This window comes from Triticum dicoccoides, chromosome 2B (genome assembly GCF_002162155.2).
Source record: "Triticum dicoccoides isolate Atlit2015 ecotype Zavitan chromosome 2B, WEW_v2.0, whole genome shotgun sequence".
NCBI lineage: Eukaryota > Viridiplantae > Streptophyta > Magnoliopsida > Poales > Poaceae > Triticum > Triticum dicoccoides.
The window spans coordinates 433,983,095-434,000,242 of NC_041383.1; positions in this window are offsets into that span (position 1 = coordinate 433,983,095).

The following is a 17,148-nucleotide window of genomic DNA, read 5'->3' on the forward strand; positions in this document are numbered from 1 at the left end:
GAATCAACATCAAGCGAAAGCCTATCGACATTCCTAGCCAAATCATCAACTTTAAGCAATTTTTCCTCAAGCAAAGCATTAAAATTCTTTTGAGAGATCATAAATTCTTTAACACCATTTTAAAAATCAGAGGGCATCTTATTAAAATTTCCATAAGAGTTGTTGTAGGAATTTCCATAATTACTAGAGGAATTACTAGGGAACGGTCTAGGATTAAAGTTTCCTGTATAAGCATTGTTACCGAAATTATTCCTACCAACAAAATTCACATCCATAGATTCATTATTATTCTCAATCAAAGTAGACAAAGGCATATCATTGGGATCAATAGGAGCACTCTTAGTAGCAAATAATTTCATAAGTTCATCCATCTTTCCACTCAAAACATTAATTTCTTCTATAGCATGCACTTTTTTACTAGTACATATTTCGGTGTGCCATTGAGAATAATTAGCCATAATGTTATCAAGTAGTTTAGTAGCTTCTCCTAAGGTGATTTCCATAAAAGTGCCTCCCGCGGCCGAATCTAAAAGATTTCTAGAAGCAAAATTCAATCCGGCATCAAAAATTTGTATAATCATCCATAAGTTCAAACCATGAGTAGGGCAATTACGAATCATCAATTTCATTCTTTCCCAAGATTGGGTAACATGCTCATCATCAAGTTGTTTAAAATTCATAATATCATTCCTAAGAGAGATGATCTTAGCGGGAGGAAAATACTTAGAGATAAAAGCATCTTTGCACTTATTCCATGAATCAATACTATTCTTAGGCAAACACGAAAACCAAATTTTAGCACGGTCTTGCTACGTCTTGAGCTTGCGTTGGTTTTCCTTGAAGAGGAAAGGGTGATGCAGCAATAGTAGCGCAAGTATTTCCCTCAGTTTTTGAGAACGAAGGTATCAATCCAATAGAAGGCTCCTCAAAAGTCCCACGCACCTACACAAACAAACAAAGAACTTGCAACCAACGCAATAAAGGGGTTGTCAATCCCTTCACTGCCACTTGCGGAAGTGAGATCTAATAGAGATAGTATGATAAGATAAATATATTTTTGGTATTTTATAATATAGATGCAAAAAGTAAAGATGCAAATAAAAGTAGATTGGAAGCAAATATGATAAGAGATAGACCCGGGGGCCATAGGTTTTACTAGAGGCTTCTCTCAAGATAGCATAAGTATTACGGTGGGTGAACAAATTACTGTCGAGCAATTGATAGAAAAGCGAATAATTATGAGATTATCTAGGCATGATCATGTATATAGGCATCACGTCCGCGACAAGTAGACCGACTCCTGCCTGCATCTACTACTATTACTCCACACATCGACCGACTCCTTCCTGCATCTAGAGTATTAAGTTCATAAGAACATAGTAACGCCTTAAGCAAGATGATATGATGTAGAGGGATAAACTCATGCAATATGATATAAACCCCATCTTTTTATCCTTGATGGCAACAAAACAATATGTGCATTGCAACCCTTTCTGTCACTGGGTAAGGACACCACAAGATTGAACCCAAAGCTAAGCACTTCTCCCATGGCAAGAAAGATCAATCTAGTAGGCCAAACCAAACTGATAATTCGAAAAGACTTGCAAAGATAACTCAATCATACATAAAAGAATTCAGAGAAGATTCAAATATTATTCATAGATAAACTTGATCATAAACCCACAATTCATCGGATCTCGACAAACACACCGCAAAAAGAGTTTACATAGAATAGATCTCCACAAGAGAGGGGGAGAACATTGTATTGAGATCCAAAAAGAGAGAAGAAGCCATCTAGCTAATAACCATGGACCCGTAGGTCTGTGGTAAACCACTCACAACTCATCAGAGGGGCTATGGTGTTCATGTAGAAGCCCTCCATGGTCGATTCCCCCTCCGGCAGAGCACCGGCGAAGGCTCCAAGATGGGATTTTGCGGATACAGAAGGTTACGGCGGTGGAAATTGTGTTTCGTTGGCTCCCTGGATGTTTTTGGGGTATGTAGGCTTATATAGGAGGAAGAAGTACGTCGGTGGCCTCCCGAGGGGCCCACGAGACTGGGGGCGCGCCTTGTAGGGGGGGCTACCCTCTCGTGGCCGCCTCGGCTGCTTCTTGACTTGCACTCCAAGTCCTCTGGATCATGTTCGTTCCAAAAATCACGCTCCTGAAGGTTTCATTCCGTTTGGACTCTGTTTGATATTCCTTTTCTTCGAAATACTGAAATAGGCAAAAAAAACAGCAATACGGGTTGGGCCTCCAGTTAGTAGGTTAGTCCCAAAAATGATATAAATGTGTAAAATAAAGCCCATAAACATCCAAAAGGGGTAATATAATAGCATGGAACAATCAAAAATTATAGATACGTTGGATATGTATCAAGAATCCCCAAGCTTAATTCCTGCTCGTCCTCGAGTAGGTAAATGATAAAAAGAGAATTTTTGATGTGGAATGCTACCTAGCATAATTCTCAATGTAATTTTCTTTATTGTGGCATGAATGTTCAGATCCAAATGATTGAAAATAAAAGTTCATATTGATAAAATAAATAGTAACACTTCAAGCATACTAATCAAAGTAATCATGTCTTCTCAAAATAACATGGCAAAAGAAAGTTCATCCCTACAAAATCATATAGTTAGGCTATGCTTCATTTTCATCACACAAAGATGTTCCCAACTTCTATACCCCCGATGACAAGCCAAGCAATTATTTCATACTTAAATGATCTCAAACTTTTTCAACCTTCACACAATACATGAGCGTGAGCCATGGATATAGCACTATGGGTGGAATAGAATATGATGATGGGGATTGTGTGGAGAAGACAAAAAAGGAGAAAGTCTCACATTGACGAGGATAATCAACGGGCTATGGAGATGCCCATCAATTGATGTCAACATGAGGAGTAGGGATTGCCATGCAACAGATGCACTAGAGCTATAAATGAATGCTCAACAAAATAAAACTAGTGGGTGTGCATCCAACTTGCTTGCTCACAAAGACCTAGGGCATTTGAGGAAGCCCATCGTTGGAATATACAAGCCAAGTTCTATAATGAAAAATTCCCCACTAGTATGAAAAAGACAACTTATGAGACTCACTATATGAAAAACATGGTGCTACTTTGAAGCACAATATATGAGACTCACTACATAAAGAACAAGGTGCTACTTTGAAGCACAAGTGTGGAAAAAGAGATAGTAACATTGCCCTTTTTATTTATTTTCTTTTCTTTTCTTCTTTTTTTCTTTTTTTTGGACTTTCTTTTTTTTCTTTTGGCCATTCTTTTGTTTCCTTTTTTTCTTTGGGCAATGCTCTAATAATGATGGTCATCACACTTCTATTGATTACAACATATGAATTACAACTCGAAACTAGAACAAGATATGACTCTGTATGAATGCCTCCGACGGTGTACCGGGATGGTGCAATGAATCAAGAGTGACATGTATGAAAATAAATGCATGGTGGCTTTGCCACAAATATGATGTCAACTACATGATCATGCAATGGCAATATGACAAAAGTGAAGTATGTCATGATGATGATGAACGGAACGGTGGAAAGTTGCATGACAATATATCTCGGAATGGCTATGGAAATGCCATAATAGGTAGGTATGGTGGCTGTTTTGAGGAAGATATAAGGAGGTTTATGTGTGATAGAGCGTATCGTATCATGGGGTTTGGATGCACCGGCGAAGTTTGCACCAACTCTCAAGGTGAGAAAGGGCAATGCACGGTACCGAAGAGGCTAGCAATGGTGGAAAGGTAAAAGTGCGTATAATCCATGGACTCAAAATTAGTCAAAAGAACTCATATACTTATTGCAAAAATTTGGAAGTCATCAAAAATCAAGTACTATGTGCATGCTCCTAGGGGGATAGATTGGTAGGAGAAGACCATCGCTTGTCCCCGACCGCCACTCATAAGGATGCACAAGCCAGGTACACTTCATGTCTCAAATTTGTTACACAACTTTAACCATACGAGCATGCTATGGGACTTGCTAACTTCAACACAAGCATTCTTTAAATTCATAATCACCCAACTAGCATGACTTTAATATCACTACCTCCCTATCTCAAAACAATTATCAAGTATCAAATTGATCATAGCATCCAATTCACTTCCTATGATAGTTTTTATTATACCCAACTTGGATGCCTACCATTCTAGGACCAATTTTATAACCATAGCAAATACCATGATGTTCTAAAAGACTCTCAGAAAGATATAAGTGAAGCATGAGAGGCTAGAAATTTCTACAAAAATAAGTCACCGCCGTGCTCTTAAAGATATAAGTGAAGCACTAAAGCAAAAACTATCAAGCTCAAAAGATATAAGTGAAGCACATAGAGTATTCTAGAAAATTCTAATTAAGTGGGCTTCTCCCAAAAGGTGTGTACAGCAAGGATGATTGTGGTAAACTAAAAGGCAAATACTAATATAATATACGACGCTCCAAGCAAAACACATATCATGTGGCAAATAAAAATATAGCTCCAAGTAAAGTTACCAATGAACGAAGACGAAAGAGGGGATGCCTTCCCGGGGCATCCCCAAGCTTAGGCTTTTGGCTATCCTTGAATATCTTTGGGTGCCATGGGCATCCCCAAGCTTAGGATCTTGCCACTCCTTATTCCATAGTCCATAAAAGCTTTACCCAAAACTTGAAAACTTCACAACACAAAACTCAACAGGAAATCTTATAAGCTCCGTTAGTGAAAGAAAACAAAACCACCACATAAGGTACTGCAATGAACTCATTATTTATTTATTTTGGTGTTAAACCTACTGTAATCCAACTTCTCTATGGTTTATAAACTATTTTACTAGCCATAGATGCATTGAAATAAGCAAACAACACACGAAAAACAGAATCTGTCAAAAACAGAACAGTCTGTAGAAATCTGTAACTAACGCAAACTTCTGGAACTCTAAAAATCCTACCAAAATAGGAAGTCCTGGACAATTTTTTTATTGATCATCATCAAAAATAATCAACGCAAAATCACGTTTCTGTGATTTAACAAAACTAAATTCATGCGCGCAAAGTTTCTGTTTTCCAGCAGAATCAAATCAACTATCATCATAGGTTATCCTATAGGTTCTACTTGGCACAAACACTAATTAAAAGATAAAAACACATCTAAACAAAAGGTAGATGCAATATTTATTAATAAACAGGAACAAAAACAAAAACACAAATAAAATTGGGTTGCCTCCCAACTAGCGCTATCGTTTAACGCCCCTAGCTAGGCATAAAAGCGAAGATAGATCTAAGTAGTGCCATCTGTGGCACTAAATTCATAAGTAGCCCGCATGATAGATTCATAAGGTAATTTGACTTTCTTTCTTGGAAAGTGCTCCATGCCTTTCTTTAATGGAAATTGGAATCTAATATTCCCTTCCTTCATATCAATAATCGCGCCAATCGTTCTAAGGAAAGGTCTACCAAGAATAATAGGGCATGAAAGATTGCAATCTATATCAAGAACGATAAAATCTACGGGCACCAAATTTCTATTTGCAACAATGAGAACATCATTGATCCTTCCCATTGGCTTTTTAGTGGTGGAATCCGCAAGGTGCAAATTTAAAGAGCAATCATCAAGATCATGGAAACCTAGAATATCACATAAAGTTTTTAGAATTGTGGAAACACTAGCACCCAAATCACATAAAGCAAAACACTCATGATCTTTAATTCTAATCTTCATAGTGGGTTCCCACTCATCATTAAGTTTTCTAGGTATAGAAACTTCCAAATTAAGTTTTTCATCATAAGATTGCATCAAGGCATCAACGATATGTTTGGTAAAAGCTTTATTTTGACTATAAGCATGAGGAGAATTAACAAAGGATTGCAACAAGGAAATACAACCTTCTAAAGAACAACTATCATAATCAAATTCCTTGAAATCCGAGATAGTGGGTTCAATACTATTTAAAGTCGTGACCTCTCCAATCCCACTTTTACCAAATTTAGCATCAAGATCTAAAAACTCCGAATTCTTGGGACGCCTTCTAGGTAAAGTTGACTCATCATCAGTCCCATAATTATCAAGATTCATATTGCAAAACATAGATCTAATAGGAGACGCATCAATAACTTTAATATGTTCATTATTATTTTCATGGAGACTAGAAGAACACGCCTTTATAAAGCAATCTTTCTTAGCATGCAATCTAGCGGTTCTTTCCTTGCACTCATCAATGGAAATTCTCATTGCCTTGAGAGACTCATTGATATCATGCTTAGGAGGAGAAGATCTAAGTTTAAGAGAACCAACATCAAGCGAAAGTCTATCAACGTTCCTAGCCAAATCATCAACTTTGAGCAATTTTTCTTCAAGCAAAGCATTAAAATTCTTTTGAGAAATCATAAATTCTTTCACACTATTCTCAAAATTAGAGGGCATCTTAGTAAAATTACCATAAGAGTTATTGTAGGAATTTCCATAATTATTAGAGGAATTACTAGGGAACGGTCTAGCATTAAAGTTTCCTCTATAAGCATTGTTTCCAAAACTATTCCTACCAACAAAATTCACATCCATAGATTCATTATTATTCTCAATCAAAGTAGACAAAGGCATATCATTGGGATCAAGAGGAGTATTTTAGTAGCAAACAATTTCATAAGTTCATCCATCTTTCCACTCAAAACATTGATTTCTTCTATGGCGTGCACTTTTTTACTAGAAGATCTTTCGATGTGCCATTGAGAATAATTAGCCATAATATTATCAAGAAGTTTTGTAGCATCTCCTAACGTGATTTCCATAAATGTGCCTTCCGCGGCCGAATCTAAGAGATTTCTAGAAGCAAAGTTCAAACCGGCATAAAATTTTTGTATGATCATCCATAAATTCAAACCATGAGTAGGGCAATTGTGAAGCATCAATTTCATTCTTTCCCAAGATTGGGCAACATTCTCATGATCAAGTTGTTTAAAATTCATAATATCGTTCCTAAGAGTGATAATCTTAGCGGGAGGAAAATACATAGAGATAAAAGCATCTTTGCACTTGTTCTAAGAATCAATACTATTTTTAGGCAAAGACGAAAACCAAACTTTAGCACGATCTCTAAGTGAAAATGGAAATAACTTCAATTTAAGAATATTGTTATCCATATCTTTCTTCTTTTGCATATCACACAAATCAACAAAATTGTTTAGATGAGTAGCAGCATCTTCACTAGGAAGGCCGGTTAATTGATCTTTCATAACAAGATTCAGCAAAGCAGTATTGATTTCACAAGACTCAACATCATTAAGAGGAGCAATCGGAGTACTAAGGAAATCATTATTATTGGTATTCGAGAAATCACACAATTTGGTATTATCTTGCGCCATGGCAACAAGTAATCCAACACACAAGCAAACAGAAAAAGGCAAGTGAAAGAGAGAGGAGGAGATTGGGAAAGAGAGGGCGAATAAAACGGCAAGGGTGAAGTGGGGAGAGGAAAACGAGAGGCAAATGGCAAATAATGTAAATGCGAGGGAGATGAGTTTGTGATGGGTACTTGGTATGTCTTGACTTGAGCGAAGACCTCCCCGGCAACGGCGCCAGAAATCCTTCTTGCTACGTATTGAGCTTGCATTGGTTTTCCTTGAAGAGGAAAGGATGATGTAGCAATAGTAGCGTAAGTATTTCCCTCAGTTTTTGAGAACCAAGGTATCAATCCAGTAGGAGGCTCCTCAAAAGTCCCACGCACCTACACAAACAAACAAAGAACTTGCAACCAATGCAATAAAGGGGTTGTCAATCCCTTCACGGCCACTTGCAAAAGTGAGATCTAATAGAGATAGTATGATAAGATAAATATATTTTTGGTATTTTATAATATAGATGCAAAAAGTAAAGATGCAAATAAAAGTAGATTGGAAGCAAATATGATAAGAGATAGACCCGGGGGCCATAGGTTTCACTAGAGGCTTCTCTCAACATAGCATAAGTATTACGGTGGGTGAACAAATTACCGTCGAGCAATAGATAGAAAAGCGAATAATTCTGAGATTATCTAGGCATGATCATGTATATAGGCATCATGTCCGCGACAAGTAGATTGACTCCTGCCTGCATCTACTACTATTACTCCACACATCGACCGACTCCTTCCTGCATCTAGAGTATTAAGTTCATAAGAGCATAGTTACGCCTTAAGCAAGATGACATGATGTAGAGGGATAAACTCATGCAATATGATATAAACCCCGTCTTTTTATCCTCGATGGCAACAATACAATACGTGCCTTGCAACCCTTTATATCACTGGGTAAGGACACCGCAAGATTGAACCCAAAGCTAAGCACTTCTCCCATGGCAAGAAAGATCAATCTAGTAGGCCAAACCAAACTGATAATTCGAAGAGACTTGCAAAGATAACTCAATCATCCATAAAAGAATTCAGAGAAGATTCACATATTATTCATAGATAAACTTGATCATAAACCCACAATTCATCGGATCTCGACAAACACACTGCAAAAAGAGTTTACATCGAATAGATCTCCACAAGAGAGGGGAGAACATTGTATTGAGATCCAAAAAGAGAGAACAAGCCATCTAGCTAATAACTATGGACCTGTAGGTCTGTGGTAAACTACTCACAACTCATCGGAGGGGCTATGGTGTTGATGTAGAAGCCCTCCGTGGTCGATTCCCCCTCCGGCAAAGTGCCAGCGAAGGATCCAAGATGGGATCTCTCGGATACAGAAGGTTATGGTGGTGGAAATTGTGTTTCGTTGGCTTCCTGGATGTTTTCGGGGTACGTAGGCTTATATAGGAGGAAGAAGTACGTCGGTGGCCTCCCGAGGGGCCCACGAGACAGGGGCGCGCCCTGTAGGGGGGGCGCCCTACCCTCTCGTGGCTGCCTCGGCTGCTTCTTGACTTGCACTCCAAGTCCTCTGGATCACGTTCGTTCCAAAAATCACGCTCCCGAAGGTTTCATTCTGTTTGGACTCCGTTTGATATTCCTTTTCTTTGAAATAATGAAATAGGCAAAAAAATAGCAATACGGGCTAGGCCTCCAGTTAGTAGGTTAGTCCCACAAATGATATAAATGTGTAAAATAAAGCCCATAAACATCCAAAAGGGGTAATATAATATCATGGAACAATCAAAAATTATAGATATGTTGGAGAAGTATCAGATCTCTAAGTGAAAACAGAAATAACTTCAATTTAACGATATCATTATCCGTATCTTTTTTCTTTTGCATCTCACACAAATCAACAAAGTTCTTTAGATGGGTAGCGGCATGTTCACTAGGAAGGCCGGAGAATTGATATTTCATAACAAGATTCAACAAAGCAGCATTGATTTCACAAGACTCAACATCATTAAGAGGAGCAATCGGAGTACTAAGGAAATCATTATTATTGGTATTGGAAAAGTCACACAATTTTGTATTATCTTGCGCCATCGTGACAAGCAATCCAACACACAAGCAAACAAAAAGGCAAGCGAAAGAGAGAGGAGATTGGGAAAGAGAGGGCGAATAAAACGGCAAGGGTGAAGTGGGGGAGAGGAAAATGAGAGGCAACTGGCAAATAATGTAATGCAAGGGAGATGAGTTTGTGATGGGTACTTGGTATGTCTTGACTTGAGCGAAGACCTCCCTGGCAACGGTGCCAGAAATCCTTCTTGCTACGTCTTGAGCTTGCGTTGATTTTCCTTGAAGAGGAAAGGGTGATGCAGCAAAGTAGCGTAAGTATTTCCCTTAGTTTTTGAGAACCAAGGTATCAATCCAGTAGGAGGCTCCTCAAAAGTCCCACGCACCTACACAAACAAACAAGAACCTCGCAACCAACGCAATAAAGGGGTTGTCAATCCCTTCACGGCCACTTGCAAAAGTGAGATCTGATAGAGATAATATGATAAGATAAATATTTTTGGTATTTTTATGATATAGATTGGAAAAGTAAAGATGCAAATAAAAGTAGATGGAAAACTTATATGATAAAAGATAGACCCGGGGGCCATAGGTTTCACTAGTGGCTTCTCTCAAGATAGCATAAGTATTACGGTGGGTGAACAAATTACCATCGAGCAATTGATAGAAAAGCTAATAATTATGAGATTATCTAGGCATGATCATGTATATAGGCATCAAGTCCGTGACAAGTAGATCGACTCATGCCTGCATCTAATACTATTACTCCACACATCGACCGACTCCTGCCTGCATCTAGAGTATTAAGTTCATAAAGAACAGAGTAATGCATTAAGAAAGATGACATGATGTAGAGGGATAAACTCATGCAATATGATATAAACCCCATCTTTTTATCCTCGATGGAAACAATACAATACGTGCCTTGCTGTCACTGGGAAAGGACACCGCAAGATTGAACCCAAAGCTAAGCACTTCTCCCATTGCAAGAAAGATCAATCTAGTAGGCCAAACCAAACTGATAATTCAAAGAGACTTGCAAAGATAACTTAATCACACATAAAACAATTCAGAGGAGATCTAAATATTTCTCATAGATAAACTTGATCATAAACCCACAATTCATCGGATCTCGACAAACACACCGCAAAAAGAGTTACATCAAACAGATCTCCAAGAAGATCGAGGAGAACTTTGTATTGAGAATCAAAGAGAGAAGAAGCCATCTAGCTAATAACTATGGACCTGAAGGTCTGTGGTAAACTACTCACAACTCATAGGAGAGGCCTTGGAGATCATGTAGAGGCCCTCCATGGTCGATTCCCCCTCCGGTGGAGCACCGGCGAAGGCTCCAAGATGGGATCTCGCGGATACAGAAGGTTGTGGTAGTGGAATTAGGTTTTTGTGGTCTGTTCTGATGTTCTCGGGGTAAGTGGGTATATATAGGAGGAAGAAGTAGGTCGGTGGATGCTCGAGGGGCCCATGAGGGTGGGGGCACGCCCACCCCCAAGGGGCGTGCCGGGCACCCTCGTGGCCGCCTCGGATGTTGCTTGACGTCCACTCCAGGTCTCCAGGTTTGCATTTGTTCCAAAAAGATCGCCCCCGAAGGTTTCATCCCGTTTGGACTCTGTTTGATATTCCTTTTCTTCGAAACACCAAAATAGGCAAAAAAAATAGCAATTCGGGCTAGGCCTCCGGTTAGTAGGTTAGTCCCAAAAATGATATAAAAGTGTAGAGTAAAGCCCATAAACATCCAAAACGGGTAATATAATAGCATGCAAGGAAAGCTATGGGCCTTATGGGCCAAGTGAGGGAACACACCAGGCCACAAGGGGCTGGTGCGCCCCTATAGAGCCCGGCCCTATGAGGAAGAGAAGGAAAGAAGGGAAGGAAAGGAAAGTGTGGAGTAGGACTCCCCCTTCCTTCCCTCTCCCCCTCTTTCCTCCCCCTTGTTGATACAAGGAAAGGGGGGCACAGGGCAAGGCAGGGGCCCCAGGAGCCGGCGACCAAGCCCTAGGGCACGCCTGGCTTCCTCCCCTCCCCTCCCACCTATATATATATATGTGTAGGATCGAAAGTATGTCTAGAGGGGGCTGATTAGACTACTTGACCAAATAAAAACTTAACCTTTTCCCAATTTTAGTTCTTGCCAGATTTTATCAACTTAGCACAAGTCAAGCAATCTTAACACAATTCATGCAAGCATGCAAAGAGTATATAAGCAGCGGACAGTGAAGCGTGCAACTTGCAAGAATGTAAAGGGAAGGGATTGGAGTGTGCAAACGCAAGTGGAGACACAGATGTTTTTGGCGTGGTTCCGATAGGTGGTGCTATCGTACATCCACATTGATGGAGACTTCAACCCACGAAGGGTAACGGCTGCATGAGTCCACGAAGGGTCCACGAAGAAGCAACCTTGTCTATCCCACCATGGCCATCGCCCACGAAGGACTTGCCTCACTAGGGTAGATCTTCACGAAGTAGGCGATCTCTTTGCCCTTACAAACTCCTTGGCTCAACTCCACAATCTTGTCGGAGGCTCCCAAGTGACACCTAACCAATCTAGGAGACACCACTCTCCAAAAGGTAATAGATGGTGTGTTGATGATGAACTCCTTCCTCTTGTGCTTCAAATGATAGTCTCCCCAACACTCAACTCACTCTCATAGGATTGGATTTGGTGGAAAGATGATTTGAGTGGAAAGCAACTTGGGGAAGGCTAGAGATCAAGATTCATATGGTTGGATTGGAATATCTTAGTCTCTTTTTTCGCGAATATGCAAAGATTGCGTATCATTGCATTGATAGGAGGGGTGAAAAAATACAGATGGTGATTGCTACAGTGGCCACGCGTACACAAGTTGGCGCGGGCTCAAGTAGCAGGAGCAGTTAGGGTAGGGGCTGCTCATCACCGATACATCAAGCTATAGCCTATCTCTCAGAGATCATCATTGCCAAACCGTTGGCGCTGGCGCTAGCCCATAGGTGAGAGTCATCCTGAATAGATCGAAGCAAGTTAGTAGTGGAGGGGTGCAGCTGGTCGAAGACACACCCATTACGATGTTTCCAGATTACCCAGGCGGTGAGGTCAATGATGGAGTTTAGCCCCTTCCATGGAGCAGCAGGCGATGTGGACCATGCGTCGATCCACCAATCCGCAAAAGGCGTGTCCGGGTCTAGGATCGTAGCAGTCGATCTGCACCAAGAGAGAACCTCGTGCCAAATTTGGCGGGAGAAAGGGCAAGCAGCGAATAGATGGTGCATGTCCTTGATGGCCTGGTCACAGAGCATGCACCGGTCGTTGTGCGGTAAACCATGGTGGGCGAGGCGATCAGCCGTCCAGCATTGATCCTGTAGGGCCAGCCAGATGAAGGCTTTGATGCGAAGGGGGGCCCATCTCTTCCAGGTAAGCTTCCAAGAAGCATCCGAGATAGAGCCGTGGAAGAGCATAAGATAGCAGGACTTGGCCGAGTAGATGTCGGACTCCATCCACCTCCAGTGCAGCACATCATGCCCGGCCGCGAGGGTTGTGGTTTGGAAAGCGCGCCAGAGGTTGATGTACTGGACAAGGGCGGCGGGGCCGAGCGCGCCGGTGATGTCTCGCACCCACGCACGCCCGTGAAGGCCCTCAGCCACCGTCCAGACGTGGCTATGATGTCGAGAGACCATAGAGAAAACTAGGGGTGCAACCTTAGAGATGGACTTGCCCTCGATCCAGGGATCCGTCCAGAACTTGCATGAACGCCCATCTCGCACTTCCCAGGTGGTGGAGGCTCTGAAAATCTGCATGGCTGCTGGGTCGTGGGGGAGGTTAAGATGACTCCAGGGACGTGAAGTGTCGGTGCGCTGGAGCCATAGCCATCTGGCACGTAGGACAACACTAGTGCACTGCAGGTCGCGGATTCCCATGCCGCCGAGGGAGGTGGGGCGGCACACCCGATCCCAATTGACGCGACATTGCCCGCCTCGCGCATCCTTGCGGCCAACCTACAGGAAGCCTCGGATGATCCGATTAATCCGCATGAGGATGGTCTTGTTGATGGCAATGTTGATGAGGATGTGGATGGGCACGGCACAGAGGACGTGCCTGCAGAGCGCGAGGCGACCTCCGAGGGAGAGTATGGACCCAAGCCAAGTGGAGAGCTTCTCCTCAAGCTTGTCGAAAAGCGGCATGAGATCAATCATGGAGGGCTTGCGGATGGAGAGCGGAAGGCCAAGGTACTTCAACCGGAAGTGGGCAATCAGGCATGCCATCTCAGCTTGGATCAAGTGCACCAGATGGGTGACGCCGAGCACTTGGCAAAGTTTGTGCGGAGCCCAGAGACTTTGCCAAAGATGTCGAGTAGACAACGAATGGTGCGGAGGTCATGGGTGTCAGGGTGGCAGAAGATGACAACGCCGTCGGCATAGAGGGAGACGCTCGAAGTCAGGTGCCTCGTGGTCAGTCGCTGGAGGAGGCCTCGCTCGACGGCTCGCTGGAGAAGCGAGTTGAGCACGTCGATGACAATGACGAAGAGCATCGCAGAGATAGGGTCCCCTTGCTGCAGACCGCAAGCATGAAGGATTGGTGACCCAGGGACGCCATTGACGAGCACACATGTGGACGCAGTGGAGAGCGGAATAAAGATCCACTCGCACCAATGGTTTCCAAAGCCGAGGTGCCGGAGCGTCTCGAGTAGAAAGGGCCAAGCCACTGAGTCGAACGCTCTCGTGATGTCGAGCTTGAGAAGCGTTTGTGGCATCTTGAGGTTGTGGAGGAGTCTAGCCGTTTGTTGAATGAGGAGGAAATTATCATGGATGCTTTGGCCAGCAATAAACGCGCTCTGGTTCGTGGAAACCAATTTTCCCAAATGCGGTGCTAGCCGGAGAGAGAGCGCCTTCGCGAACAGCTTCGCGATGAGATGAATGAGACTGATAGGACGATAGTCGAAGAGGGATGTCGCATCCTGCTTCTTAGGGATAAGGGTGAGGAGCGCCTCATTTAGCCGCTGGAAACCACGTCCTCTAAGTGCATAAAGCTTGCCGAAGACGGCACAGATGTCATGTGAGGGAGTTCCGGACTAGGGGGTATCCGGATAGCCGAACTATCATCATTGGCCGGACTCCAAGACTATGAAGATACAAGATTGAAGACTTTGTCCCGTGTCCGGATGGGACTTTCCTTGGCGTGGAAGGCAAGCTTGGCGATACGGATATGTAGATCTCCTACCTTTGTAACCGACTCTTTGTAACCCTAGCCCTCTCCGATGTCTATATAAACCGAATGGCTTTAGTCCATAGGACGAATAACAATCATACCATAGGCTAGCTTCTAGGGTTTAGCCTCCTTGATCTCGTGGTAGATCTACTCTTGTAACCCACATTATCAATATTAATCAAGCTTGGCTGCCCTTCACAACCTTCGGCTTGACACTGAAGGTCTTGAGCCACAAGCCGAAGTGGGGCTAGATGCAGAGGAAGGCCTCGCACACGATGATAAACGCCGAGATATTGAGAATAAATTTTGGGGCCAGATCGTGGAAATCTAGGCCGTAGTAGAACATGAGCCCCGGGACAAAGGGATGAAGTGGGAAGCCCAGTCCGCGGAGGAAATGAGAAAGGAATACTACCCTCTCATGGGGCCTGGGGGTGGGGATGAGCTCTCCCTCTTCGGGGAGCCGATGCGCGATGTCGCTGGACAAGTATCCGGCGCTGCGCAGGTTCTGGATATGCCCCTCCGTGACGGAGGAGGCCATCCACTTGCCTCCCGCTCCGGACATATTTGGAGAAGGTTGAGGTGAGATGTGCGGGCTTGGGCGCTGGAGCTCGAGTTCGCAGAGATGGATAAGCCAAGGAGGAAGAAGGTGCAGGTAAAAAGGTTGGATCTTTATCCCCTTATATGGGCGGACAGAAACACGCGTCCCCACTGGCCTGGTAAAACTCGCTTATCCCCCAAGCGTCACGATTGATGGCGTGGTTGGGTTACCCACGTCCGTATTGATGGGAATCCCGGAATAAGGGGAACACGATCTCTGCTTCGACAGGACGTGCCAAGGAAACCGCCTCGCTAAGCGCGCTGAGATGGAACAATAAAAACAATTTGAAGGCTTGGTAGTGGTGTGACGTTACGCCACAAAATACGTCAGCAGATTGAACTTGTGTAATATTATTCTCTCTATGGTTGTATGTGGAATTTATTTTGCAGAGCCGGACACTATCCTGGTGTTCACAATCTTCTATAAATTATTCGGAGGAGGAACCCGCCTTGCAATGTCGAAGACAACATACGCGCCGGACTCATCGTCATTGAAGCCTGGTTCAGGGGCTACTGAGGGAGTTCCGGACTAGGGGGTGTCCGGATAGCCGAACTATCATCATCGGCCGGACTCCAAGACTATGAAGATACAAGATTGAAGACTTCGTCCCGTGTCCGGATGGGACTTTCCTTGGCGTGGAAGGCAAGCTTGGCGATACGGATATGTAGATCTCCTACCTTTGTAACCGACTCTGTGTAACCCTAGCCCTCTCCGTTGTCTATATAAACCGGATGGCTTTAGTCCATAGGACGAATAACAATCATACCATAGGCTAGCTTCTAGGGTTTAGCCTCCTTGATCTCGTGGTAGATCTACTCTTGTAACCCACATTATCAATATTAATCAAGCAGGACGTAGGGTTTTACCTCCATCAAGAGGGCCCGAACCTGGGTAAAAACATCATGTCCCTCGTCTCCTGTTACCATCCGCCTAGACGCACAGTTCGGGACCCCCTACCCGAGATCCGCCGGTTTTGACACCGACATCATGCTTGATCACGTCCCAAGAACTCCGGAGGAACTCGGCGGTAAATCCGTCGGGGCCTGGCACTTTCCCAAGTGGCAGGTTCTTGACAGCAGCCCATATTTCCTCCTCGGAGAAAGGCGCGTCGAGGCTGGATAGGTCGAAAGGGCCAGCATGGATCACAGAAAGATCGATGGAGAAAGGTCGCGGCGCTGCCGTTCCAAGGATTCCAGAGAAGTGCTGGTAGGCGGCGTCAGCTAGCACAGCCGGGGCGGATACAGAGAGATCGCCCACCTGCAGCTCCAGAATACGGTTCTTCTGCTTGTGGTGCATGGCATGGACGCGGAAGAACTTCTAGCCCGCGTCGTCGTCCCGCAGCCAGGAGAGTCTCACACACTGGCGGGAGATCGAGCACTCGAGAGAAGTGAGGCTAAGATAGGCTCCTTTCAGGCGTCGATGCAGCCAAGCCTCGACCGGAGAGAGAGGTCGCAGATCCTGAGCCGCATCAAGGCGCGCAATCAGTTCACGAGCAATCAAGAGCTGCCGAGACACATCGCCGATCTTCTTCGCGCTCCAGCTTTGGAGGCACCGGGCGGTGGTCTTTAGCCGCGCCACCAAATGACAGAAGGGGTCCAGCTCGTCGGCCCCGATAGCCCATGCCTCAAGCATGACCTTCATGTAGCCGTCGGTACGCGGCCAGAATCTTTCAAAATGGAACCTTTTGGTGCCAGGCGAGCGCACGGTGCAGTCAAGGAGAAGGGGCATGTGATCTGACGCCGTGGAGGAGAGGCAACGAAGCATACGGTGAGGATGGAGCGCCTCCCATGCTGAGTTGCAAAGGGCTTTGTTGACGCGTGTGAGGGTCGGAGTGTCGCGCTCACTCGACCAGGTGTACCGCCTTCCATGGAGGTAGATATCACGTAGCTCCTCGTCAGCGAGGAAGCGGCAGAAGTGAGACATGATGCGATGGTTGATCCGGGAGTTGTT